Source organism: Macaca mulatta, chromosome X, assembly GCF_049350105.2.
Source record: "Macaca mulatta isolate MMU2019108-1 chromosome X, T2T-MMU8v2.0, whole genome shotgun sequence".
NCBI classification, from domain to species: domain Eukaryota; kingdom Metazoa; phylum Chordata; class Mammalia; order Primates; family Cercopithecidae; genus Macaca; species Macaca mulatta.
The window spans coordinates 56,392,903-56,419,283 of record NC_133426.1 but is presented as its reverse complement, the minus strand read 5'-3'; the positions used below and the strand labels follow the sequence as shown (position 1 = coordinate 56,419,283).

The window sequence follows — 26,381 nt, the reverse complement described above, 5'->3', positions numbered from 1 at the left end:
CTAGTTCTAGATCCTTGAGGAATCGACACGCTGTCTTCCACAATGGTTGAACTAGTTTACAGTCCCACCAACAGTGTAAAAGTGTTCCTATTTCTCCACATCCTCTCTAGCACCTGTTGTTTCCTGACTTTTGAATGATTGCCATTCTAACTGGTGTGAGATGGTATCTCGTTGTGGTTTTGATTTGCATTTCTCTGATGGCCAGTGATGATGAGCATTGTTTCATGTGTCTGTTGGCTGCATAAATGTCTTCTTTTGAGAAGTGTCTGTTCATATCCTTTGCCCACTTTTTGATGGGTTTGTTTTTTTCTTGTAAATTTGTTTGAGTTCTTTGTAGGTTCTGGAAATTAGCCCTTTGTCAGATGAGTAGATTGCAAATATTTTCCCATTCTGTAGGTTGCCTGTTCACTCTGATGGTAGTTTCTTTTGCTGTGCAGAAGCTCTTTAGTTTAATTAGATCCCATTTGTCAATTTTGGCTTTTGTTGCCATTGCTTTTGGTGTTTTAGACATGAAGTCCTTGCCCATGCCTATGTCCTGAATGGTATTACCTAGGTTTTCTTCTAGAGATTTTATGGTTTCAGATGTAACATTTAAGTCTCTAATCCATCTTGAATTAATTTTTGTATAAGATGTAAGGAAAGGAATCCAGTTTCACCTTCCTTTATATGGCTAGCCAATTTTCCCAGCACCATTTATTAAATAGGGAATCCTTTCTCCATTTCTTGTTTTTGTCAGGTTTGTCAATGATCAGATAGTTGTAGACATGTGGTATTATTTCTGAGGGCTGTGTTCTGTTCCATTGGTCTATATCTCTGTTTTGGTACCAGTACCATGCTGTTTTGGTTACTGTAGCTTTGTAGTATAGTTTGAAGTCAGGTAGCATCATGCCTCCAGCTTTGTTCTTTTGGCTTAGGATTGTCTTGGCAATGTGGGGTCTTTTTTGGTTCCATATGAACTTTAAAGCAGTTTTTTCCAATTCTGTGAAGAAAGTCATTGATAGCTTAATGGGGATGGCATTGAATCTATAAATTACCTTGGACAGTATGGCCATTTTCCCAATATTGATTCTTCCTGTCTATGAGCATGGTATGTTCTTCCATTTGTTTGTGTCCTGTTTTATTTCATTGAACAGTGGTTTGTAGTTCTCCTTGAAGAGGTCCTTGACATCCCTTGTAAGTTGGATTCCTAGGTATTTTATTCTCTTTGAAGCAATTGTGAATCAGAGTTCACTCATGATTTGGCTCTCTATTTGTCTGTTATTGGTGTATAAGAATGCTTGTCATTTTTGCACATTGATTTTGTATCCTGAGACTTTGCTGAAGTTGCTTATCAGCTTAAGGAGATTTTGGACTGAGACATTGGGGTTTTCTAGATATACAATCATGTCATCTACAAAGAGGGACAATTTGACTTCCTCTTTTCCTAACTGAATACCCTTTATTTCTTCTCCTGCCTGATTACCCTAGCCAGAACTTCCAACACTATGTTGAATAGGAGTGGTGAGAGAGGGCATCCCTGTCTTGTGCCAGTTTTCAAAGGGAATGCTTCCAGTTTTTGTCCATTCAGTATGATATTGGCTGTGCATTTGTCATAAATAGCTCTTATTATTTTGAGATGAATACCGAATTTATTGAGAATTTTTAGCACGAAGTGCTGTTGAATTTTGTCGAAGGCCTTTTCTGCATCTATTGAGATAATCATGTGGTTTTTGTCTTTGGTTCTGTTTATATGCTGGATTATGTTTATTGATTTGCATTTTTTTTTTTTTTTGAGACGGAGTCTTGCTCTGTAGCCCGGGCTGGAGTGCAGTGGCCAGATCTCAGCTCACTGCAAGCTCCGCCTCCCGGGTTCAAGCCATTCTCCTGCCTCAGCCTCCCGAGTAGCTGGGACTACAGGCGCCCGCCACCTCGCCTGGCTAGTTTTTTGTATTTTTAGTAGAGACGGGGTTTCACCATGTTAGCCAGGATGGTCTCGATCTCCTGACCTCGTGATCTGCCCGTCTCGGCCTCCCACAGTGCTGGGATTACAGGCTTGAGCCACCGCGCCCGGCCGATTTGCATATGTTGAACCAGCCTTGCATCCCAGGGATGAAGCCCACTTGATCATGGTGGATAAGCTTTTTGATGTGCTGCTGGATATAAGTATATATAAAAAATATACTTATATAAAACTAAAGAATTGGTTAAAACAAGATTTTATTTAAAAACAATGAGTTGCTCTTAATGCAAGAAGCTTTTAATTTTTAAATTCTATAATATTTCCATTTGAAATTATTCAGATTGATATCTCAGAAGCTCTACCCTGCTGCTTCTCTCTTTTGGGAAAGCTTGGCATGGTAACTCTCTCCTTCAACTTTCAGGGTAATGTTTTATTTATTAATAATCTAAAATAAAGGAGAAGATTTTTGAAAACAACCAGATTAAAATCTTTTGAATTTGTTTTTGTCTGCATGTCTGTTTTATCTGTATGTTTATATGTGTCATGTGGAATTAATTTTTACTATTAGACTATATGAAAGAGCTCTAATCATTCAACTTAAGGAAAAGTAAGAGCTTATGAGACTGATAGAAGCTAGCTCAGATGATTTTTAATTCACATGACTTTGGCAATGTTTGGTAATATTAATATGGTAAATTTAATATCCAAATTATCTCTAATAGTTTAAAATCTTAAAGTCATGTTAAGTAACCTCTGGTTTTTTTTCCACTGGGAATTTGGGTTACTAAAAGTTAAAATACTAGGAGCATAAAAAGTGTTTTGGGTGAAGTTTATAAAAAAACAAGGATGTGGTTTTTGCTAAAGAAAATGTAATACTTCTTCTTAGTTCAGAGACTATTTAAGATTCACTTGAAAATGAAGAAAAATTATACAAATAAAACTAAATGGTTAAAAATTAAAGTTAAGCCAGGGCAACAAAAGTTACCTCTGAGACCCGTGGTTACCAACAAGATAGTCACTGTTGGGCAAGGACAAAACCAAGTAACTATTAAAACCAGAGGGTATAATGTAAAGGAATTGTTCCATTTTGTAGACTGGTATCATTAGCTGCTTGAGAAACCTTTACTATAATAGATTGTAAAAGTAACCACTTTAAGGACAAAATCCTTAATTTTAAATGTTAAGAAACGAAAGCTTATTTGGGTTAATGCAGGACCCACTATTCAACAATCACTGATGACTATATGTGATCCAAATGAACAGAAGGTTTTTCCTGAAAGAACAGCCTAGTGGATCATATAAATGCCACTGTAAGGTCTGTTTGCCCTGAGAACGGGACTGTTCAACTCTTTCTATAAAATAACAAGTGAAACACCCAAGATGAAGCAATAAGATGCTTCATATGCAAGTTATGTGGGACTGGCTTTACGATGGCTGGGATATTCTCCCATCAAGTATGCCTATTACCCAGGTCATGGTAAATTTGGAGGTTAAGGGGGCCCCTTTTACATGGGTACCTCTCCCACAGAATCATAAGACTGTTTGAGAAGCCTTATAAAATTTGCTGTCCCTCATGGGTCTTACAGATGCTTAAAGAACATTGGGGTAATTAACAGTGGAAAAAAAAATAGAGGGAAAAAAAGGAGTCAAAGGACTCATCCCAGAGGATGATAGAAATTTTATTTTATTGTTATTCACTATCTGCCCCAATTGAAACATTAAAAAAAAAAAATCAGAAGGCAAAGGTTATCAAGAGAAAGCTGCCATTGCCTGGAGCAATGGTGTGATAAATTAAAATAAAAAAACTGACAGAACAGCCTGTGTCCCTGGGCTCCTCCTCCTCCTGCTGGGAATCCAAACCCTTTTTCACCAGGAAAGGTAACATGATCTGGGGGTTGAAAAGAAAAGTTCCTGGGACCAGAACATTAAAAACACAGGTTAATAGAATTATGACATTTGAGATATTTAAACAGACTTTATGTAAGGTAGTGGTGACCCCTTTACCTAAAAGGTCTTATGAAAATGGGTATTGTATCTAACTGGGAGATATTTCCTCTGTTTAGTACTATAAAACTGAAGGCATGTCAATCTGCTCTTTGAGAAATATTAGTTGGACACACTAAATGGGAACTAGTAAGATTATTTGAACCCACAAAACATAGGGCAGAAGCTGGAATGCTAGTTGGGACAAATTCTCCACTTTATAGCCTTTTGTGGAATATTTATTGGGGTGTACGGCAAAAGACAGTGAGTTCTTCCCAAAAACAACTACTGGACTGGATAATTTCCACTTAAGGGACATTTACAGCCATGCTATGGAATGTTAACTGAAGCTACTCGTATGCTAATGGAAATAATGGTGTCCAAAAGAGTTCCACGATAAAATAAAAGTGGTTTACATAGGATCATGCTACCTGGGGATACAAGGAGATACTTCTGAGAAGCGAGCCTCTTTTCTCTCTTGGACTGATTCTAATTATGTGAGGAGCTGCTATATTTTGCAGTGTCTGATAGACAGCTCTCATGAGCTCTTTGGCATATAAATGGCAATTTCAAGGTGAACAAACCTCTTGCCCAGAAACCTGCTGCTCTGGTTAAAGAAGGGTCAAAATTTTGCTTCTTTTAAGTTATTTATATTAATAGTTTAGATCATTTGGGTGGAGTGTGTTATTGTAAGCAAATTAATATTTTTCTCTGAGTTCTCTAAAATTCAGATTGTGATTTTATGACAATACAGTTATTTGCATAAGTTTAGTAAGAGTCTTTTAGAACTGAACAATTGGAGACACTGGCTATTTTACCATGACTTTGACTGAAATAGCATATTTTTAGGTAAAGTTCCAGCAAAGCCAACTTAAAAGTAGCCTATTGAGGACTAAACTCTGATTATTTATCTTGCCCAAATTCCTGCCTAAGGGGTCTAGAGAGTCATGCCCTACAAACCATAAATTCTCATCAGATGGGTTTTATTTGACCCTGTGTATTGTGACTTATTTTCAATCTGACTCTGGCATAACATTATGAGACAAGGAAAAAAAATTTAGCCTCAAAATATATTTTGTTGCCATACCTTGAAATTGCCCTGGAAAGTCTCTTGTGGGAAAAATCCACGTTCTATAGATAATTCCCTTCCCCCTTTGTTTTCCTTCCTTTTCAAATCCAGGAGATAATCAACTAAGAGCCAGGCACTCTTTTAGGTCCAATTTTACATTTTACGACCTGCTGTCTCTCTGAAGTCTGCTATCTGAGAGGTTCCTCTGCACAATAAAACTTGGTCTGCACAATCCTTTATCTTAACCTGAACATTCCATTCCATCATCCCAGGTCTTCAGATAAACTCAACCAATTGTCAACCAGAAAATGTTTAAATGTATCTATAGCCTGAAAGCACCCGCTTTGAGTTGTCCTGCCTTTCTGAACCAAACCAATGTATTTCTTAAATGTATTTGATTGATATCTCATGCCTCCCAAAATATATAAAACCAAGCTGTACCCCGACCACTTTCGGCACAAGTTCTCAGGCCCTCCTGAGGGCTGTGTCATGGGCCATGGTCACTCATATTTGGCTCAGAATAAATCCCTTCAAATATTTTACAGAATTTGACTCTTTTCATTGACAATAATCTGGCACCCAAACACATTGGGCCTCAGAGAAGACTCAGGATCCCAAAGGAGTTGCCCCAAACCAGAGCTAAGTTACCATCAGGGGCCCACTGAAGCCTCACTGAGTTCGAGTTTCTCCTCGAGTGGAGCTGGTAAGTCCTCCTGAGCCCCGGACCTCCCATTTTGGTTGATGGTCCTTGATTTATTCTGAGCTGGTTTTTTTCTCTCTCTTTTCTCCTAGGAAGTTGGTTAAAATCTCAATATTAGTTTCAGAGGTGCGTTCAAAAGGGTCTTTCTCCATTGCCTTTTCTCTCAAAATTAATCTCGATTGGCTTGTCTGTGCGCACTTCGCATGAGAAAGTAAACTATTATTTTTCATAAGAAAATGAGAGACTGAGTTCCTCAGCTCTAAAGAGAAAGGGCACTTTGCTCCTCCCAGCTGAAAGGTGCCCTTGGGTGACTGGGAGATTGATCCCCCGTGACGTATAGTGGCCCTATAGGAAACTCCCCAGCAAATAGTAATTTTTAAAAGCTCATCCAAGAAACTCATATAAGGGCTGATCACCTGGCGTTTTGAGCCCTCTCAGAGGTGATAGACCTCTGAAGAAAGAAACTGAGACACGTAAGAGGGTAGAAATGACTCAGTGGTGACACACTGTAGAGTCCTGCCCACAAGTAGCACATATCGATAAACCACACAAAAACCTTAAACCACAGGTCAGTTCCTCTTTAAAAAAAAAAAAAAAAAAGAGTGAAAGAGGGGATGGGAAATTAACCCTCCAAAAAAGAAGAAAGTCAAGGAAAGCAGCACCCTATGGGCACCCCAGCTGGGTTTATGTTTAATGATTATGGTGCCTTTACTTGCAAGTATTTATGCAAATGTGCAGATCTTACTAAAGATGACCTAGGTTTAAGGTTTCCAAAATAGGAAACTTTCGATATCCCTAAACTGGTTTTTCTGCATGCTAGATAGGAAAATTAGGCTCCCAAATCAAAGAAAATGAATGGGAATCATACTTTAGCTGGCACCTAGAATCATCCAAAAGAGGGAACAATAAGCTTGCCTCTCTTCATGAAGTTGATAAAATAAATTTTTGAAACCGTCTCAGATTTAAAGAAATTAGTAAAAGCCACTTCTGAAATCAGTAAGACTCCAGAAACTCTCTCCCCTTCTGCTCCTCCTGACCCTTTGCTCTCTGAACTTCCTTATCCGGACAATTTCATTTTTCCTCCTCCTTCCCCTACTTCCTTACCTCGAGCCACAGGGGGACCAGAAATGGCCAGAGAAAATAATATAGTAGTTGCTCCTTTTAGAGTAAAACCCACAGGCAGAGGGGGTCCTAACATGATATATACCCCCTGGACCAAATCAGAGTTAAAAGCCCTAGTATATGGATTCCCCAATCCGACCAAAGGTCCCTTTGGGTTTGCTAAGGCCATTCAATTAATGCTTAAGACTTATGATCCAGAGTTCTCTGAACTATGTCAGCTGATTGAATCACTGGTCCCCCAAAACAAAACTGAAGAATGGTTTAGAGTAGCAGATTGAAAACAGCCATTAGAAGATTTTGATGAACTAGATGCAACTGGAAGGGAGAAATCCAGAGAGCTTTGCAATCGCCTTTGTGAAACTATACCACAGATATTCCCCAAGGTTATAGATTGGGCAAAGGTGCAACAATGTAAAATATGCCCAAATGAAACCGTGTCTGATTTCTATATCAGGTTGGAAAAGGCATTCAAATGGTTCTCAGGAATACCTCCTGAAAACTTTGAGCATGGTAGAAGTGACACCTTACTAAATTCTGGGTATATTTAAGGTTTACGTAAGGAGTTAGCAACCCTAATAAAGAGGAATAATGTGGCTTGGGCTTCCTTGTCCACTAGCCACCTAGTCACCCTAGCTGACCAGGTGTCACAAACAATCATTAAAAAAGAAAAGGAAACAGTCTTTAAAATTATGAGTTTACAACTCGGTAACCAAGTTGGGAGTTTGCAAAGATCTCTTGGTCCCCAGAGATCTAAGCAACCCCAAGAGGAAGCAATTTGCCACTATTGCAAAAAGAAATGACATTTTTAAAAAGAATACAAAAAACCTAAATGTGTGCTTGCACAAAGAGGGCAAAGGGCTCCAGAGGAAGGCACCAGAGCAACTCAAAAATCAGAATAGGGATGCTTCGAGGGAATAGAGAGGGTTTTCAATACTTTAGGAGAAGTAGAAATATCCATAAATGGGGAAAATACCAAAGCCCTTGTCATCACTGGTGCTACACTGTCAGTCCACAACTCTACCTTGATTAAAAATGCTCTTCCTCAGAGTAAAGTAAAATTGCAAATGGCAGGGGTTTGAAACTCTTCTACTATAACCTTTAAATCAAATCCCTTTCAATTTCGATTAGGAGAACTAGTGGGGCATCACGTTTTTCTTATAGTAGATAGTGCCTCCATACACCTGTTGGGACAGGATTTCCTAGAGACCCATAATGCTCACGTCTCATTTTCACAGAAGAGAGAAATGATTCTCAACTTTGGAGATATAGAAGACTTATAAAAGCCCACATGTATGCTTGTGAAAGTTAATCAAGATTCTGGACAAGAAGAATCTAAGGTACCAGACTCCTTATAGGCAAACTCTTCCAAAGATATTGGGATAATTAAGTCAGCACTTCCTATAAAGATAACCTTAAATAAGTCCAAACCCTTGCCAAATGTAAGGTAATATCCCCTTAGACCTGAAGCCTTACTAGGAATCAAACCAATCATTCAGGACTATTTAGACAGAGGACTCATAATACCCTGCACCAGCCCTTGCAATATACCAATCCTCCCAGTTAAAAAGTCAATGGGAAAGGCTGGAGATTTGTTCAAGAGCTAAGAGTTATAAATAAAATAATAATTCCTAGACACCCTGTTTCTCCTAACCCCCACATCTTACTGTCCAATATTTCTGTCACTGCCAGCCACTTCTGTGTTATTGATATATGTAGTACATTCTTTAGCATACCTGTAGAGCAAAATAGCCAGTATCGTTTAGCTTTAACTTGGGAAAATTGCCAATACACATGGACAGTCTTACCCAAGGGCTACTCTGAAAGTCCTACTTATTTTTCTCAAATACTTAAGTCATATTTAGATGACAATGAATTTCCAAATTAATCTACTCTAATTGGGTATGTGGATGATGTATTGTTGTGTTTATCCCCCCTACCAAAATGCAGAGAAGATACTGTCCACCTATTACAACAGCTTCCTCTAAGGGACACAAAGTGTCAAAAGATAAATTACAATTTTGTCTCCCCCAAGTTAAATATTTGGGAAATATGATTTCCCCAAGAGGGCTATTAATAAACCCTGAGAGAATCTCTGCTGTTATGACCTTTCCCCTGCCCAAAATTAAAAAGCAATTGAGAGGATTCTTAGGGTTAATGGGCTATTGCAGGAGTTGGATTCCAAACTACTCCTTAATGGCCCAACCCCTACATAAAAAACTAAAACAGACCCAGCCAGACCCAATCCACTGGGAAGAGGGGGAGAAACAACACAAACATCTAAAACATGCTCTCACCCAAGCACCTGCGCTAGGCCACCCCAATTATAGTCTTCCCTATTCCTACTTTGTAAATGAAATAAATGGAAATGCTCTAGGAGTATTAACTCAAAAACATGGTGACAATCACAGACCAATTGGTTATTTCAGTCAACGGTTAGATGCAGCTGCAGGGGGCACCCTCCTTGTATAAGGGCTATATCAGCTGTAGCCACCTTATGCAAAAACATCAAAGAATTTTTCCTAGGGTCCCCTCTGACCATCTATGTCCCCTACTCTGTGAAATCTCTTCTAAGCTCTCACCACATTCAACATTATTCTGTTGGCCGCCTCACCTCTTATGAAGTGCTCCTGCTTTCTGCTCCCAACATCACCTTGAAGTGCTGTAACACTCTTAACCCTGCTACCCTGCTCCTCCTTCTGGGTGAATAAGAGGAAAAGAAACATGACCACAATCTATCAACTAATATCTTAATCTTTCCTCCGGAAAATTTACAGGAAACTCCCATTAAGAATGCTGAATTAATTTGGTTCATGGATGGCTCTTATTTAAGTGACAACCAGGGACATTACCAGGCAGGATACGCCATCACTTCCATAACAGACATAATAGAAAGCACCCAACCCCAAGGAATCAAATCAGCCCAGATGGCTGAATTAATAGCATTAACTAGAGCTTGTAAATTAGCTGAAGGAAAAGTGGCAAATATATACACCGATGGCCAATATGCTTTCAGAGTAGCCCAGGATTTTAGCACGCTGTGGAAACAGAGAGGATTTCTTACCTCATCCAGACAGCCCATACAAAATGGGCACCAAGTCTCAAAGTTACTAGAAGCAATTCAGATGACAAAGCAACTTGCAATTATAAAAATTCCTGGGCACTCAAAGGATAACACCGAAAAAGCAAAAGAAAATAATCTAGCTGATGCTATTGCAGAGTGCCGCCCTAGGAAAGACGGCCTGTCCTGTATGGGAATGTACATTTTGTCCTACAAATACCCTTACTAACATTATTTTACAATATCAACAAGCATCTACCCCTAAAGAGAAACAAACCTGGGAGCAAAAGGGAGGCATCTTTGCCCCAAGTAAGGAATTATGGCTAGGGCCTAACAAAAAACCCATAGTTCCCATAGGTACACAATGCCCTTTCCTTCAGTTTACTCATGAAATGACTCACTGGGCCCCAGAAAAAATTATATCATGGGGAAAACAATACTTTTGGAAACGATCTCCCATGGTATCCCAAAAGGTATAATCTCAATTTGCTATGCACCCAAAACAACCCTGGCAAGTCCTTACATGGCTCCCAAGGTCATTTTCCTCTGCCAAAAGGATCTTTTGAAGTATGGCATTTGGATTTTATCAACATGCCGAGATCTCAAAATTTCAAGTATGTGCTGGTCTTAGTTTGTATGTTTTCTCATTGAGTAGAAGTATATCCTTGTTGGAGGTCTACCATCTTAATAATAGGGAAAATTTTGTTAGAATCATTCCAGTTTGGGAATTCCTTCTGAATTGCACAGTTATGGTGGGACTCATTTTACTGGACAAGTTGTTCAATCCATTTGCAAAATCTGGCCCATAATACAACATTTCCATTGTGCCTACCATCTCAAATCCTCCAGGTTGGTGGAATGGACAAATGGCACAATATAAACTCAATTAGCTGAGGGAAGGGGCCAAATAGGAACAGCTCTGGTCCACAGTTTCCAGCGAAACCAATTCAAAAGGAGGGTGATTTCTGAATTTCCAACTGAGGCACCCAGTTCATCTCATTGGGACTGATCAGGCAGTGGATCCAACCCATGGAGGGCGAGCAGAAGCAGGGTGGGGCATTGCTTCACACAGAAAGTCCAAGGAGCCGGGGACCTCCCTCTCCAAGCCAAGGGAAGCCATGAGGGACTGTGCTATCCTGCTGGGTTAGTATGCTTTTCCCACAGTTTTTGCAATCTGGAGATCAGGAGGTTCTCTCATGTGCCTACACCACCAGGGCCCTGAGTTTCCAGCATAAAACTGAGTGGCTGTTTGGGCAAACATGAGCTACCTGCAGGAGTATCTTTTCATACCCTAGTGGCACCTGGAACCACAGTGAGACAGAGCCGTTCACTCCCCTGGAAAGGGGGTTGAGGCCAGGGAGCCAAGTGAGCAAGACCTCAGTGGGACCCACTCCCATGGAACCCAGCAAGCTAAGAACCACTGGCTAGAAATTCTCACTGCCAGCATATCAGTCTGAAGTCAACCTGGGAAGATTGAGCTTGGTGGGGAGAGGGGAGTCTGCCATTACTGAGGCTTTAGTAGACGGTTTTCCCCTGACAGTGCTTAGGAGGCTGGGAGGGCTGGGCTGGGTGCCTCAAAGCAGCTGGGAGCAGACTGCTTCTTTAGATTCCTCCTCACTGGGAAAGTAATCTCTGAAGGAAAGGTAACAGCCCCAGTCAGGGGCTTACAGACAAAAGCACCTGGGCAAAGGGGCAGCTGTTGGTGCAGCTTCAGCAGATTTGATCATTCCTGCCTGCTGGCTCTGAAGAGACCAGTTGATGCTGACAAGAGGGATTCTCCCGCCACAGTGTGCCAGCTCTGCTAATGGACAGGCTGTCTCCTCAAATGGGTCCCTGACACTCGTGCCTCCTGACTGGCAGAAATCTCCCAACAGGGGTCAACAGATACCTCATACAATAGAGCTCCAGCTGGCATCAGGCCAGTTCCCCTCTGGGACGAAGCTTCCAGAGGAAGGAGCAGGCAGCAATCTTTGCTATTCTGCAGCCTCCACTGGTGATACCCAGGCAAACAGGATCTGGAGTGGACCTCCAGCAAACTAGCAGACCTGCAGAAGAGGGGGCTGACTGCTAAAAGAAAAATCAACGAACAGAAAGCAACAACATCAACATCAACGTTAAGGACTCCCACATAAAAACCCGATCTGCACATCATTAGCCTCAAACATCAAAAGTAGATAAACCCACAAAGATGAAAACCCAGTGCAAAAATGCTGAAAATTCCAAAAACCAGAATGCCTCTTCTCCCCCAAATGATCACAGCACCTCTCCAGAAAGGTCACAAAATTGGACGTAGAATGAGCTTGACAAATTGACAGAAGTAGACTTCAGAAGTAGGCTTCAGAATAACAAACTCCTCTAGCTAAGGGAGCATGTTCTAACCCAATGCAAGGAAGCTAAAAACTTTGATAAAAGGTTACAGGAACTGCTAACTAGAATAGCCAGTTTAGAGAAGAACAGAAATAACCTGATGGAGTTAAAAAAAAACAGCATGATAATTTTGTGAAGCATATACAAGTATCTATAGCCAAATCAATCAAGTGGAAGAAAGGATACCAGAAATTTAAGATCAACTTACTGAAATAAGGCATGAAGACAAGATTAGAGAAAAAAAGAATGAAAAGGAATGAACAAAGCCTCCAAAAAATATGGGACTATGTGAAAAGACCAAATCTACAATAGACTGGTGAACCTGAAAGTGACAGGGAGAATGGAACCACGTTGGAAAACACTCTTCAGGATATTATCCAAGAGAACTTCTCCAACCTAGCAAGACAAGCCAACATTCAAATTCAGGAAATACAGAGAACACCACAAAGCTACTCTTTGAGAAGAGCAAACCAAAGACATACAATCATCAGATTCACCAAGGATGAAATGAAGGAAAAAATGTTAAAGGCAGCCAGAGAGAGAGGTCTGGTTACCCACAGAGGGAAGCCCATCAGACTAACAGCGAATCTCTCGGCAGAAGCCCTACAAGCCAGAAGAGAGTGGGGGCCAGTATTCAACATTCTTAAAGAAAAGAATTTTCAACCCAGAATTTCATATCCAGCCAAACTAAGCTTCATAAGCGAAGGAGAAATAAAATTATTTTCAAACAAGCAAATGCTGAGGGATTTTGTCACCACGAGGCCTGCCTTACAAGAGCTCCTGAAGGAAGCACTAAATATCACAAAGAGAAACTGGTATGAGCCACTGCAAAAACACACCAAAATATAAAGACCAATGACACTATTAAGAAACTGCATCAACTAATGTGCAAAATAATCAGTTAACATCATGATGACAGGATCAAATTCACACATAACAATATTAACCTTAAATGTAAACAGGCTAAGTGCCCAAATTACAAGACACAGACTGGCAACTTTGAAAGAGAGTCAAGATCCATCAGTGTGCTCTATTCAGGAGACTCATCTCACATGCAAAGATACACATGGGCTCAAAATAAAGGGATGGAGGAAGATTAACCAAGCAAATGGAAAGAAAAAAAAAAGCAGAGGATGCAATCCTGGTCTCTGATAAAACAGACTTTAAACCAACAAAGATAAAAAAGAAAAAGAAAAAGACAAGGAAGGGCAATGCATAATAGCAAAGAGATCAATGCAGCAAGAAGATAAAACTACCCCAAATATATATGCACCCAATACAAGAGCACCCAGATTCATAAAACAAGTTCTTAGAGACCTACAAAGAGACTTAGACTCCCACACAAAAATAGTGGGAGACTTGAACACCCCGCTGTCAATATTAGTCAGATCAATGAGAGAGAAAATCAACAAGGATACACAGGACTTGAACTCAGCTCTGGACCAAGCGGACTTAATAGACATCTACTGAACTCTCCACTCAAATCAACAGAATATGCATTCTTCTCAGCACCACATAGCATGTATTCTAAAATCGAACACATAATTGGAAATTAAACACTCCTCAGCAAATGCAAAAGAATGAAAATCATAACAACCAGTCTCTCGGACCACAGTGCAACCAAATTAAAACTCAGGATTAAGAAACTCACTCAAAACCACACAACTACATGGAAATTGAACAACCTGATTGACTCAGAATGACTACTGAGTAAATTTTTTTTAAAGGCAGAAATAATTTATTTGAAACCAATGAGAACAAAGACAAAATGTACCAGAATCTCTGGGACCCAGGTAAAACAGTGTTAAAAGGAAAATTTGTAGCACAAAATGCCCACAATAGAAAGCTGGAAAGATACAAAATCAACACCCTAATATCACAATTAAAAGAACTAGAGTAGAGAAGCAAGAGCAAATTCAAAAGCTAGCAGAAGACAAGGAATAACTAAGATCAGCGCAGAACTGAAGGAGATACAGATACAGAAAACCCTTCCAAAAAATCAATGTATCCAGGAGCTGTTTTTTTTCTTTTAAGATTAACAAAATAGATGGACCACTAGCTAGACTAATAAAGAAGAAAAGAGAAGAAGCAAATAGACACAATAAAAAAAAATAAAGGGGATACCGTCACTGATCCCATAGAAATACAAACTACCATCAGAGAATACTATAGATACCTCTATGCAAATAAACTAGAAAATCTAGAAGAAACGGATAAATTCCTGTACACATACACGCTCCCAAGACTAAACCAGGAATAAGTTGAATGCCTGAATAGACCAATAACAAGTTCTGAAATTGAGACAATAATTAATAGCCTACCAACAAAAAAGCATCCAGGACCAGACAGATTAACAGCCAAATTCTGCCAGAAGTACAAAGAGGAGCTGGTACCATTCCTTCTGAAACTATTCCAAACAATAGAAAAAGAGGGACTCCTCCCTAGTTCATTTTATGAGGCCAGCATCATCCTGATTCCAAAACCTGGCAGAGATACAACAAAAAAAGAACATTTCAGGCCAATATCCCTGAGGAACATCGATGCAAAAAACCTCAATAAATTACTGGCAAACCAAATCCAGCATCACATACAAAAGCTTATCCACCACAATCAAGTCAGCTTTATCCCTAGGATGCAAGGCGGGTTCAACATAAAAAAACAACAAATAAAAACACATAATCCATCACATAAACAGAACCAATGACAAAACCCACATGATTATCTCAATAGGCACAGAAAAGGCCTTTGACAAAATTCAACACTCTTTCATGCTAAAAACTCAATAAACTAGGTATTGATGGAACATATCTCAAATAATAAGAGCTATTTATGAGAAACCCATAGCCAGTATCATATTGAATGGACAAAAGCTGGACGCATTCCCTTCGATAACCGGCACAAGACAAGTATGCCCTCCCTCACAACTCCTATTCAACATAATATTGAAAGTTCTGGGCCAGGGCAATCAGGCAAGAGGAAGAAATAAAGGGTATTCAAATAAGAGGAGGGGAAGTCAAATTGTCTCTGTTTGCAGATGAAGTGATTGTATGTTTAAGATACCCCATTGTCTCAGCCCAAAAACTCCTTAAGCTGATAAGCAACTTCAGCAAAGTCTCAGGATAAAAAATTAATGTGCAAAATTAAAAAAAAGAATAGAGAATCCAGAAATAAGCCACACATATACAGTAAACTCATTTTCAACAAATGTGCCAAGAACATATAAAGGGGAAAAGAGAGTCTCTTCCATAAATGGTGCTGGGAAAAATTACATATCCACATGCAGAAGAATGAAACTAGACCCTTATCTCTTGATATCTACAAAAATGAAATCAAATTGGATTAAAGACTTAAATCTGAGACCAGAAACTATGAAAGTACTAAGAGGAAACATTGGAGACACTCTCCGCGACGTTGGTCTAGGCAAACATTTCTTGAGTAATATCTCAAAAACACAGGCAATCCATGCAAAAATAGGCAAATGGGATCACATCTAGCTTAAACGCTTTTTTTAAAACAGAAGAAACAATCAGCAAAATGAAGTGACAACCCAGAGAAAGGGGAAAAATGTATGCAATCTACTCATCTAATAGGGGAATAGTAGCCAGAATATGTAAAAAGCTCAAACAACTCTGTAGAAAAAAATATAATAATCTGATTTAAAAATGGGTAAAAAATCTGAGTAGATATTCCTCAAAGGGAGACATACAAATGGAAAACAGGTGTATGAAAAAATGCTCAACATCATTAATCATCAGAGAAATGAAAATCAAAACTACAATGAGATATTTCACCAAAGATAAAATGGCTTTATCCAAAAGACAAGCAAAAATTAATGTTGGTGGGAATACAGAAAAAGAGGAACCTTCATACACTGTTGGAAGGAATGTAAATTAGTACAACTACTATAGAAAGCAGTGTGAAGTTTCCTCAACTAAAAACAGAACTACCATATGATCCCATAATCCCATTGCTCAATATATATCCAAAAAAATTAAAAAAAGAAAACAGTATATCAAAGAGATATCTGCACTCCCATGCTTATTGCAGCACCATTTACAATAGCCAATATTTGTAAGCAACCTAAGTGTTCATCAATGGATGAACAAATAAAGCAAATGTGTTACATATACACAAGGAAATATTATTCAGCCATAAAAGAAAATAAAGTCCTGTCATTTTCAACAACATAGATGGAACTGTAGGAAATAAAGTCCTGTCATTTTCAACAACATAGATGGAACTGTAGGACATAATATTAAGTGAAATAAACCAGGTACAGAAAGACAAATTTTGCACATTCTCATTCGTATGTGGACTTTAAAAAATAAAACATTTGAACGCATAGTGATAGAAAGTAGAATGATGGTTACCATATGCTGGGAATTGTAGCAGGGAGAAGAAAAGCAGGCATGGATACTGGGTGCAAAAATATAGTTAGATAGAATGAACAAAAATCTAGTATTTGACAGCACAACAGAGTGACTATGATCAACAATAATTTATTGTATATTTAAAATAACTAAAAGAGTGAAACTGGGATGTTCCTAACACAAAAAGTAATAAATGCTTGAGGTGCTAGATACCCCAATTACCCGGATGTGATTATTACACATTGTGTGCCTGCATCAAAACACCACATGTACCCAATCAATATATACACCTATTATGTACCCACGATAATTAAAAATTGAAATTGGAAAAATACATAAAAAGCATATTTAGACAAACAAAAATAGTAATGCAACATACTTCAGCTTATGAGATGGACCAAAAACAGTTCTCAAAGGAACATTTATAGCACTAAGTGTCCTTGTCAAAAAAGAAGAAATATCTCAAACAAACAGCCTAATGCTTTACCTCAGGAGACTAGAAGAAGAACTAACTAAGCTCACAGTTAATAGAAAGAAGGAAATAATAAAGATGAGAGCAAAAATATATGAAATAGAGACTAGAGAAACAAGAGAAAAATTTTGAATTGTTCACATAACCCAAAGCAATCTACCAATCTAGACAATTCTTATCAAAATTTCAATCATATTCTATACAGAATAAAAAAAAAAAAACTTCTGCTGGGCACAGTGGCTCACGCTTGCAATCCCAGCACTTTGGGAGGCCAAGGCGGGTGGATCACGAGATCAGGAGTTCAAGACTAGCCTGACAAACATAGTGAAACCCTGCCTCTACTAAAAATACAAAAAATTAGCCAGACATGGTGGCGCATGCCTGTAATCCCAGCTACTTGGGAGGCTGAGACAGGAGAATCACTTGAACCTGGGAGGTAGAGGTTGCAATGAGCCGAGATCATGCCATTGCACCCTAGCCTGGGCAACAAGAGCGAGACTCCATCTCAAAAAAAAAAAAAGCTTATAAAATTTGTATGTAACCACAAATGACCCTGAATAGTCAAAACAAAAATAGAGGCATCAGACTTTCTCACTTCTAAATATATGTCAAAGCTAAGCTACATTGATCAAAACAGCGTGGTACTGGCATAAAAACAGACACATTGACCAATGGAATAGGATAAAAAGCCCAGCAATAAAACCACACATTTACAATGACCCGATTTTCAATAGAGGTGCCAATAACACACATTGAGGAAAAGATAGTCCCTTCAATAAATGGTGCTGGAAAAACTGGATATCACATGCCGATAAATGAAATTAGAGCCTTATCTTATGCCATAAACAAAAATCAATTCAAATGGATTAAATACTTAAATGTAAGATCAAAACTGTAAAACTACTAGGAAAATAACAGAGAAAAAGCTTCATGACATTGGTCTGGACAATAATTTCTTGTATATGACTTCAAAAGTGCAGGCAACAAAAGCAAAATAGACCAATGGAATTGCATCCAACTAAAAAGTTATTGCATAGCAAAGAAATAACTAACACAGCGAGAGATAACCTACAGATTGGCAGATAATATTTGCAAATCATAAAGCAGATAAGGAGCTAATATCCAAAATATATAAGGAATTCAAACTACTCAATAACAAGAAAACAAGTAACCACCTTTTTAAAAACGGGCAAAGGACGTAAATAGACATTTCTCCAAAGAAGACATACAAATTTCTAACAGACGTGAGACTAAATGCTCAATATCACTAATAATTAGAAAATTGCAAAGAAAAACCCCAATGAGATATCACCTCATCACCTCACAACTATTTAGAATGGATATTATGAAACAGATGAAATTTAAGTTTTGATGAGAATATAGAGAAAAGCGAACCCTTGTGCACTGTTGGTGGAAAGGTAAATTTACTAATTTCCCAGCCATTATGGGAAACATAAAGTTTCCTCAATAATCTGAAAACAGAATTATGATATCATCCAGTAATCTCATAAGAAGGTGTATATCCAAAGGAATTAAAATCAGTACGTCAAAGAGATGTTTGCCTTACTATGTTTATTGCATTATGTACAATAGCCAATATGTAGAAACAACTGGAGTTCTCATTAATTGATGATGAATTTTTAAATGTGGTAATATATATACAATGGATTACTATTTGACCTTTAGAAAGAAGAAAATTCTGTCATTTGTGACAAAAATGGATGAATTTGAGACATTTTGCTATGTGAAATACTCCAGGCACAGAAAAATGAATACTGTATTATCTCAATTATATGTAAAATCTAAAAATTCTAACTCATAAAGTAGAGAATAAAATGGTGGTTACCAGAGGTGTCATGGTCAATAACTGCCTGAGGCCAATATGTAGGTTGTAATAGAATTTACCAAGACAGTAATGAGTTTAGAAAGGCAGATTTATTAGAGGAAAGAAGATGAAAGCAACAAGCAAGACAGCAGAAAGAAGGCTGTCTGCAAACAGCAGAAGCTGAAAGGGAATTTTATAAGGTTGTGCTGCTGGAGTTGAATGCTTGCAGACAAAATTCTTGGGTGCAGGTGGACTGTGAGCTGACTGCTTGTAACAGAATGATTGGGTGCTAGTGAGCTATTTGTGGTTGATCCCATTTCTCAGAACATTTGCTCCTTTCTACCCCTTTTCTGTTTCTGCCAGCTAAGCCCATTTTTTCAATTTTCTTTTAACTCATTAGGGCTCCTCAAGAGGCTGAGGGGAGTGGAGAGTAGATGGGGAGTACCGAGATGTTGGTCAAAGGTTACAAAGTTTCAGGGAAAGTTTCAGGGAGACAGGATAAATAAGTTCTGGTAATCTATTGTATAGTGACAATGGTTAATAATAATTTATATTTCAAAATTTCTAAAATAGTGGATTTTGAAAGCTCTCAAAATAAATATGTGAGGTGATAGATATGTTAATAAGTCTGATTTGATTATTTAACAATGTATACATGTATCAAAATATCACACTGTACACCATAAATATATGCAATAATTATTTGTCAAATAAAAGTAAAGTAAAAAAATTTTAATGAAATGAAACTGGACAAAAACATTTCATGAATCAAAAACTACAAATCAGTATGTCTTATGAATACAGACACAAAGTTCATTCACAAATCACTAGCAAACCAACTCTCATAACATAAACTATGACTATGACCAAGTTTGATTTAACTTACGAATTCAAGCTTGCTTAAAATCCAAAATCAATTAATACACCATCTTAATATAGTAATGTTTTAAAACTACATGAGTGTTTTAAAAGACACAGTAGGCTGGGCGTGGTGGCTCACGTCTGTAATCCCAGCACTTTGGGAGGCCAAGGCGGGTGGATCAGCTGAGGACAGGAGTTCGAGACAAGCCTGGCCAACATGGCGAAACCCCGTCTCTACTAAAAATACAAAAATTAGCCAGACATAGTGGTAGGCGCCTGTAACGCAGCTACTCGGGTGGCTGAGGCAGGAGAAATGCTTGAACCCAGGAGGCGGAGGCTGCAGTAAGCCAAGATCATGCCACTGCACTCCAGCCTGCGGGATAGAACGAGACTCTGCCTCCAAAAAAAAAAAAAAAAAAAAAAAAAAAAAAAAAAAAAAAAAAAAAGACAACAACAAAACACAGTGAAAGTATTTCCAAACTCCAACATTCTTTCATGATAAAAACATTAAGAAAATAGGAATAGCTGGGACCTTCCTCAACCTGGAAGGGGCATCTATGAAAAACCCACAGCTAACATTATACTCAATAAAGAAGGAATGAAAGCTTTTTCCACCTAAGATTAGGGAAAAGACAGGGATGTCTACTATTGCCACTTCCATTCAACATTTTTCTGGAATGTTCTAGCCAGGACAACTAGGAATACGGATTAGTAAGGAAGATATACAACTATTTCTGTTAGTGGGTGACAAGTGTTATTTTATGTTTATCTTACTCAGAGGGTTCCAAAACACTTTATTTTACAGGTTTGTAACTTTTGAGGACCAACATCTGTATTAATTCCTTTAAAATGTCCAATTATTTTTAGTTCTATAGCAGACTCTTCTGTATTGCACACCATACTTACGACTGGAGGTCCAGTTACACATGCATAAATGCTGCCTGCTGGTTTCTGGAGGTGGACGTGTCAAAGTTAAAGCCTCCTCCAGGGAGCTTCATCTTTCCAGGGGTGGCTTCCTTTGGCAAGAAGTCGATTGGTTTACATGTGCGGCTTTGGTGCCTGCGAGCAGAAAGCATAAGAAACTTGCACGATGTGCTGCTTATTGTTGTTTTCGTTTTATTTTTTTGACGATGCGAACTTGAGGATCCAGTGCCCTTGTCCTTAATGACAGGAATGTCTCCTCTTTGTTTAATAGGTTAAAATATAAGAAAGCCTCTGCTTTAAGTAACACAGATAACAGGTTTTTTTTTTTTTTTTTTTTTGAGACGGAGTCTTGCTCTGTAGCCCGGGCTGGAGTGCAGTGGCCGGATCTCAGCTCACTGCAAGCTCCGCCTCCCGGGTTTAGGCCATTCTCCTGCCTCAGCCTCCGGAGTAGCTGGGACTACAGGCGCCCGCCACCTCGCCCGGCTAGTTTTTTGTATTTTTAGTAGAGACGGGGTTTCACTGTGTTAGCCAGGATGGTCTCGATCTCCTGACCTCGTGATCCGTCCGTCTCGGCCTCCCAAAGTGCTGGGATTACAGGCTTGAGCCACCGCGCCCGGCCAGATAACACGTTTTTAGATTGCCTATTTATTCTAGAACTACAAAATTTAATTCAAGATAATACAGGTCCTATGAAAGACTTAAAATTTTATAAGACTAAAATCGAGATTTTCCAGATAAATTGTACTTTAGGCAAAACCCTCCCAATGCTTCTAAAATAATACTAAAAGGGGCATCTGATTATACAAGAACAATTTAAAAATTAAATATTTATTTGAATAACAAGTTTAAGTTCAAGCTGCAATGTTTGCAATGCAGATATTTAACACAGATCATGAAAAGCATGCATAAAAAAGTGCTGGTGCAAAGGACAAAATAATGCTAAGAATTAGGCTAAATAGTTGCTGATTTTTTTTTTTTTTTTTTTTTTTTTTTTTTTGAGACGGAGTCTCGCTGTGTCTCCCAGGCTGGAGTGCAGTGGCCTGATCTCGGCTCACTGCAAGCTCCGCCTCCCGGGTTCACGCCATTCTCCCGCCTCAGCCTCCCAAGTAGCTGAGACTACAGGCGCCCGCCACCACGCCCGGCTAGTTTTTTTGTATTTTTAGTAGAGACGGGGTTTCACCATGTTAGCCAGGATAGTCTCGATCTCCTGACCTCGTGATCCACCCGCCTCGGTCTCCCAAAGTGCTGGGATTACAGGCTTGAGCCACCGCGCCCGGCCTAGTTGCTGATTTTAAGCAAATAAAAGGCTGAAATCACTCTACAAAATATAAAATGTATTAAACACTACCATCCACAGAACAGTCTTTATTATTGATTATATTTAAAATTATTTGCATAGCTAATTATATATTGAATGTAAATGAGTATTATATATGAACCTCCTTTCAGAAGGCAATTCCTTGTTGCAGTATAGAACACCTAATTACATGGCAAAAAGTATCCATTTTTTGCTATCAATAAAGAAGAGTTAATGGTATTACTGTAAATATCAGGAAGGCTACAAAAAAGAAGTAAGATTTATTTTTCTTCTTCTAAGTGTTTTCCATGCAGTGAAGCACTTCTCATGTTGAACTGGATGCACTATTGGAGAATGTCCTGGGTCTGAGATGCTCTGGAGTACAAGACCAGGCTTTTAAAATCAAAGACTGGAAGGAATCATGCAACCCTCTTACCACTGGGATACCATCCTGTACCACTTACCAATGCTGTCTCTCCAGAAAACCATTCAAAACACTTAAAAAAAAAAATCAGACTTATATGATAAATATACATAAAATGAAAAGACACCAACTGCTATTTAACTACTATTGGTAATGTCTGTGCTATGTAAAAGCACCTTTAAAAAGTGCCTATGTGGCAAGAGATACATATCTAAAGATTCAAAACAAATCAGCAGTATCAGATAATAATAATTCTCAACTCGGAAGCTGCCTCAAGATTAGGTACATCTTCAGTTAATGTAACAGGAAAAAAGACAATGTATTTTATTTTATTAATTGTATCCACTTACAAATCGACCTAAGGTCACCCAATGTGTAGACACAATGAGATTTTGTTGTTTATAGTCTTTAATTCAAGTGATGATAAGGGAAACAGATCTATTCAAAAACAAAACCAAATAGCTATTTCTGTCTAGGTTAAGAGGTGGCCCCCAGGCGTGGGATTCACATTTTGAATGGTCACTTGATCCAGGGTTTGTCTATGATTCTGGCTGTGTGGTTGCCCTTCTCTTCAATCCCAATAATTTCATGCTTGGTGGCCTTCACCACAGTTGGGGGACTTCATCTCTGCATGGAATCGACCTGCTTGCGCATGTGGTAAACAGATCAGAAGGCCTCCTGATGTCTCCTGGCAGGTCCTGTACATGAGGCAGAACATGTTTCTGCAGGCTTTGCTCACCGCAGGCATCTTGACCAGCACTGGGACATTGTGAATCACAAACGACACCTTGTTCCTCTGCTACTTGGCCAGGCTCTGCTCCAGACCCCAAATCCCAAAGCCCATGATGTTGGTGGCCACGTGGGAATTGAACGTGTGCATGAGTCCTGCAGTTGTCTTGTTGAGCCTCCTTATGTTCATCATCACCTCCTGGTAGACCAATTCTACATGTTCTTGGGTGACCACTAATTTAATTTTATTCTGTTTTCCAGTAATATCCAGCCACTGGTGTACAACCACTGCCACATGTGTCCCCAGGGGTTTTGTCAACACTGGCACATCCCCTGGCACTGCATTGTCTGGCATGATAAATTCACTGGGCTGGCAGACATTGGCAGCAACTCCTCCCACAACAATCCAGGGGTTTAATACTGTTTGGCCAGCCCTTATAGACGTTCCTGCTTCCTCAGCTGCATCTTTAAAACCCATCAGTTTACCCCTTTCCCTATCAGTCATTTTATTACTGACTCCAAGGAGCATCAGCACATTGTCACATTCTGTGACCCCCATTGTGTATAGGTCACTGAGGACATTGGCACATGCCATCCTGCCCATCATGTAATGGTCGTCTATGATCGGTAAATGTAATCCGTGGTTTGAACCAAGGAAAGCCCATCGTGCCTCAAAGGAATGACACAAGTATCCATTCCAATGGCAAGCTTTGACATTAACGGCTACCAGAAACTGCTCATCTTCTTGGAAGTGGTTCTCCTATAAAGATTCCAGCAATTTTTGCAGGACATTTTGGGGCACTTTGCAGCCTGTGCCCTTCAGTTCAGTGAATCTGGTTAGCTGAAAGCTCTTGTCAATTAGCAACTTTCTGGATTAAAGGAATCCCATGTGGACATGGTTCTTGGGTTCACTCTCCTCACAGCTCAGTCCCTTCCTTCCCTCACTGAGTTGGCTGGGTTGTTTAGGGATTCATTCGAGGAGCATTGGCATCAGTTACATGATGCAAAAAAAATATTGATTTCAAAAATTGCGACTTGCATTGGCAGCAGCCTTTGGCACCTGGGCCACCTCATTTTTCCCCTGGCCCCACTGCAAGGGATAGAATGTTTCCACCACCTGCCGGGCTGGACCACAAGGCATTCTGCGGGGAGCTGCACCTTCTCCCCAACATGTCTTATAAGTATATTATCTCCCTAGGAATCCACTGAAAAAACTATGAGAAGTAATACATGTGTTCAGAAAAGCTACAGGAAATAAGGTAAATATTAAAACTCAGTTAATTGTATTTCCATATGCTAGCAATGAACAGTTCAAAAATGAAATTAAGAAAAATCAATTTACAATAGTATCACAGTAATAACATATGTAGGAATAAATATAATAAAATAAGTGTAAGACTTATGCATGGAAAACTACAAAACATTATTAAAAGACATTAATGACCTGTCAAAATCCATAGCATATATAACATTGGCTCATCAATTGTAACCAATGTAACACACTGATGCAAGATGTTAATAGTAGGGGAAACAATTCGGGAATATTAGGGGTATAAGGGGAGCTCTATATTTTCAACTCAATTTTTCTGTCAACCTAAAAGTTCTGTAAACAAAAAGTCTTCTAATTAAGAAAAAGAAATTGAAGAACTAAGTAAATGGAAAGAAATCCAGTGTTCATAGTTAGAAGGCTTAATATTGCTAAGATGGCAATACGCTCCATGTTGATTTATATATTAAACACAATCCCTATAAAAATTTCAACTCCTTTGTTTTTGCAGAATTTGACAAATGGACCCTAAAATTTACATGAAAATGCAAAATACCTAGGATAACCCAAACAGTCTTGGAAAAGAAACACAAAAATTCATCCTTCCCAATTTCAAAACTTATAACAAAACTACAATAATCAAGACAGTGTGGCTGGTATAAGGATCAATGGAATAGAATTGAGATTCTTATGTAGTATGAAGATTTCCCTAAGAACTAAAAATAGAACTACCATTAGACCAAGCAATTTGACTACCAGGTATCTACCCAAAGGGCAAAAAAAAAAAATATATATATATATATATCTGCAAATATGTATATATTTATATATTTGATATATATATATTCATATATATATCAAAAAGAGAGCTGTGTTTGTGTATTCATTGCAACATTATTCATAATAGCAAAATCATGGAATCAACCGAAGTGTCCATCAATAGTTCACTGGATGAAGAAAATGTAGTATATATACACCATGGAATATTATGCAGCCATAAAAAGAATGAAATTATGTTATTTGCAGCAACATGGATGGAGCTGGAGGCCATTTTTGTTAAATAAAGATTCTCAAATGTTAAACATACAGTTACTGTATGACCCAGCAATTTCATGCCTAGATGTATACCCAAGAGAAGTACATATGTCCACTGAAAGACTTAATGGAGATGTTCATAACACTATTATTCATAGTAGTCCAAAAGTAAAAGCAATCCAAATGTCTGTCAACTGATGAATGGATAATAGAATGTAGTATATCCATAAAATGAAATATATTTTCAGGAATAAAAAATGAAGTATTGATACATGCTACAACATGAGTGAACCTTAAAAGCATTATGCTAAATAAAATAAGCCAGACAGAAAAAAGGCCACATATTATATAACCCCATTTATATTACATGGCAAGAATAGGCAAATTGATAGAGACAGAAAGTAGATTAGTGGTTGCTTTGGGTGTGGGGGCATGGAGGGTGACTGTTAGTGGGTTTAAGTTTTCTTTTTGGCATCATGAAATTTTCTAAACTTAGACTATGGACACAGTTTAACAACTATTTACATATACTAACAATTTTTAAATTACACACTTTAAATGTGTGAATTTTATGGTATATAAATAATTAATTAAGCTGTTTAAGAAAAGAATGGTAAAGTGATTAAAATAGTTTGTGTCAGTAGAGGTTAAGAATTGTCCAAACTAATGTGGAATTATAATACATGAAAATGGTGTCATTTCAAACCAAAAGGGGAAAGGATAGCTTCATTAATAAATACTGTTGGGAAAATTCACTAGTTATTTTCACTTAGCATACTGCATGGGACAGAGTAAACAACCAGCAGCTGTTAATCATTTTCTTGGTTGGTATTATTATTATTATTATTATTATTGTCATTATTTTGAAAAATTAAAGCTGGATTACTACCCTATTTTCATACCTTAAATAATTCCAAATAGATGAAAAGTTTAAATGCA

General features: G+C 38.4%; 1 pseudogene; it reads right to left on the bottom strand.

The window, feature by feature from the left end:
* Positions 1–22,883: 22,883 nt before the first annotated feature.
* On the bottom strand, positions 22,884–24,037 carry LOC100428111 (selenide, water dikinase 1 pseudogene; annotated as a pseudogene).
* Between the last annotated feature and the right edge of the window lie 2,344 nt (positions 24,038–26,381).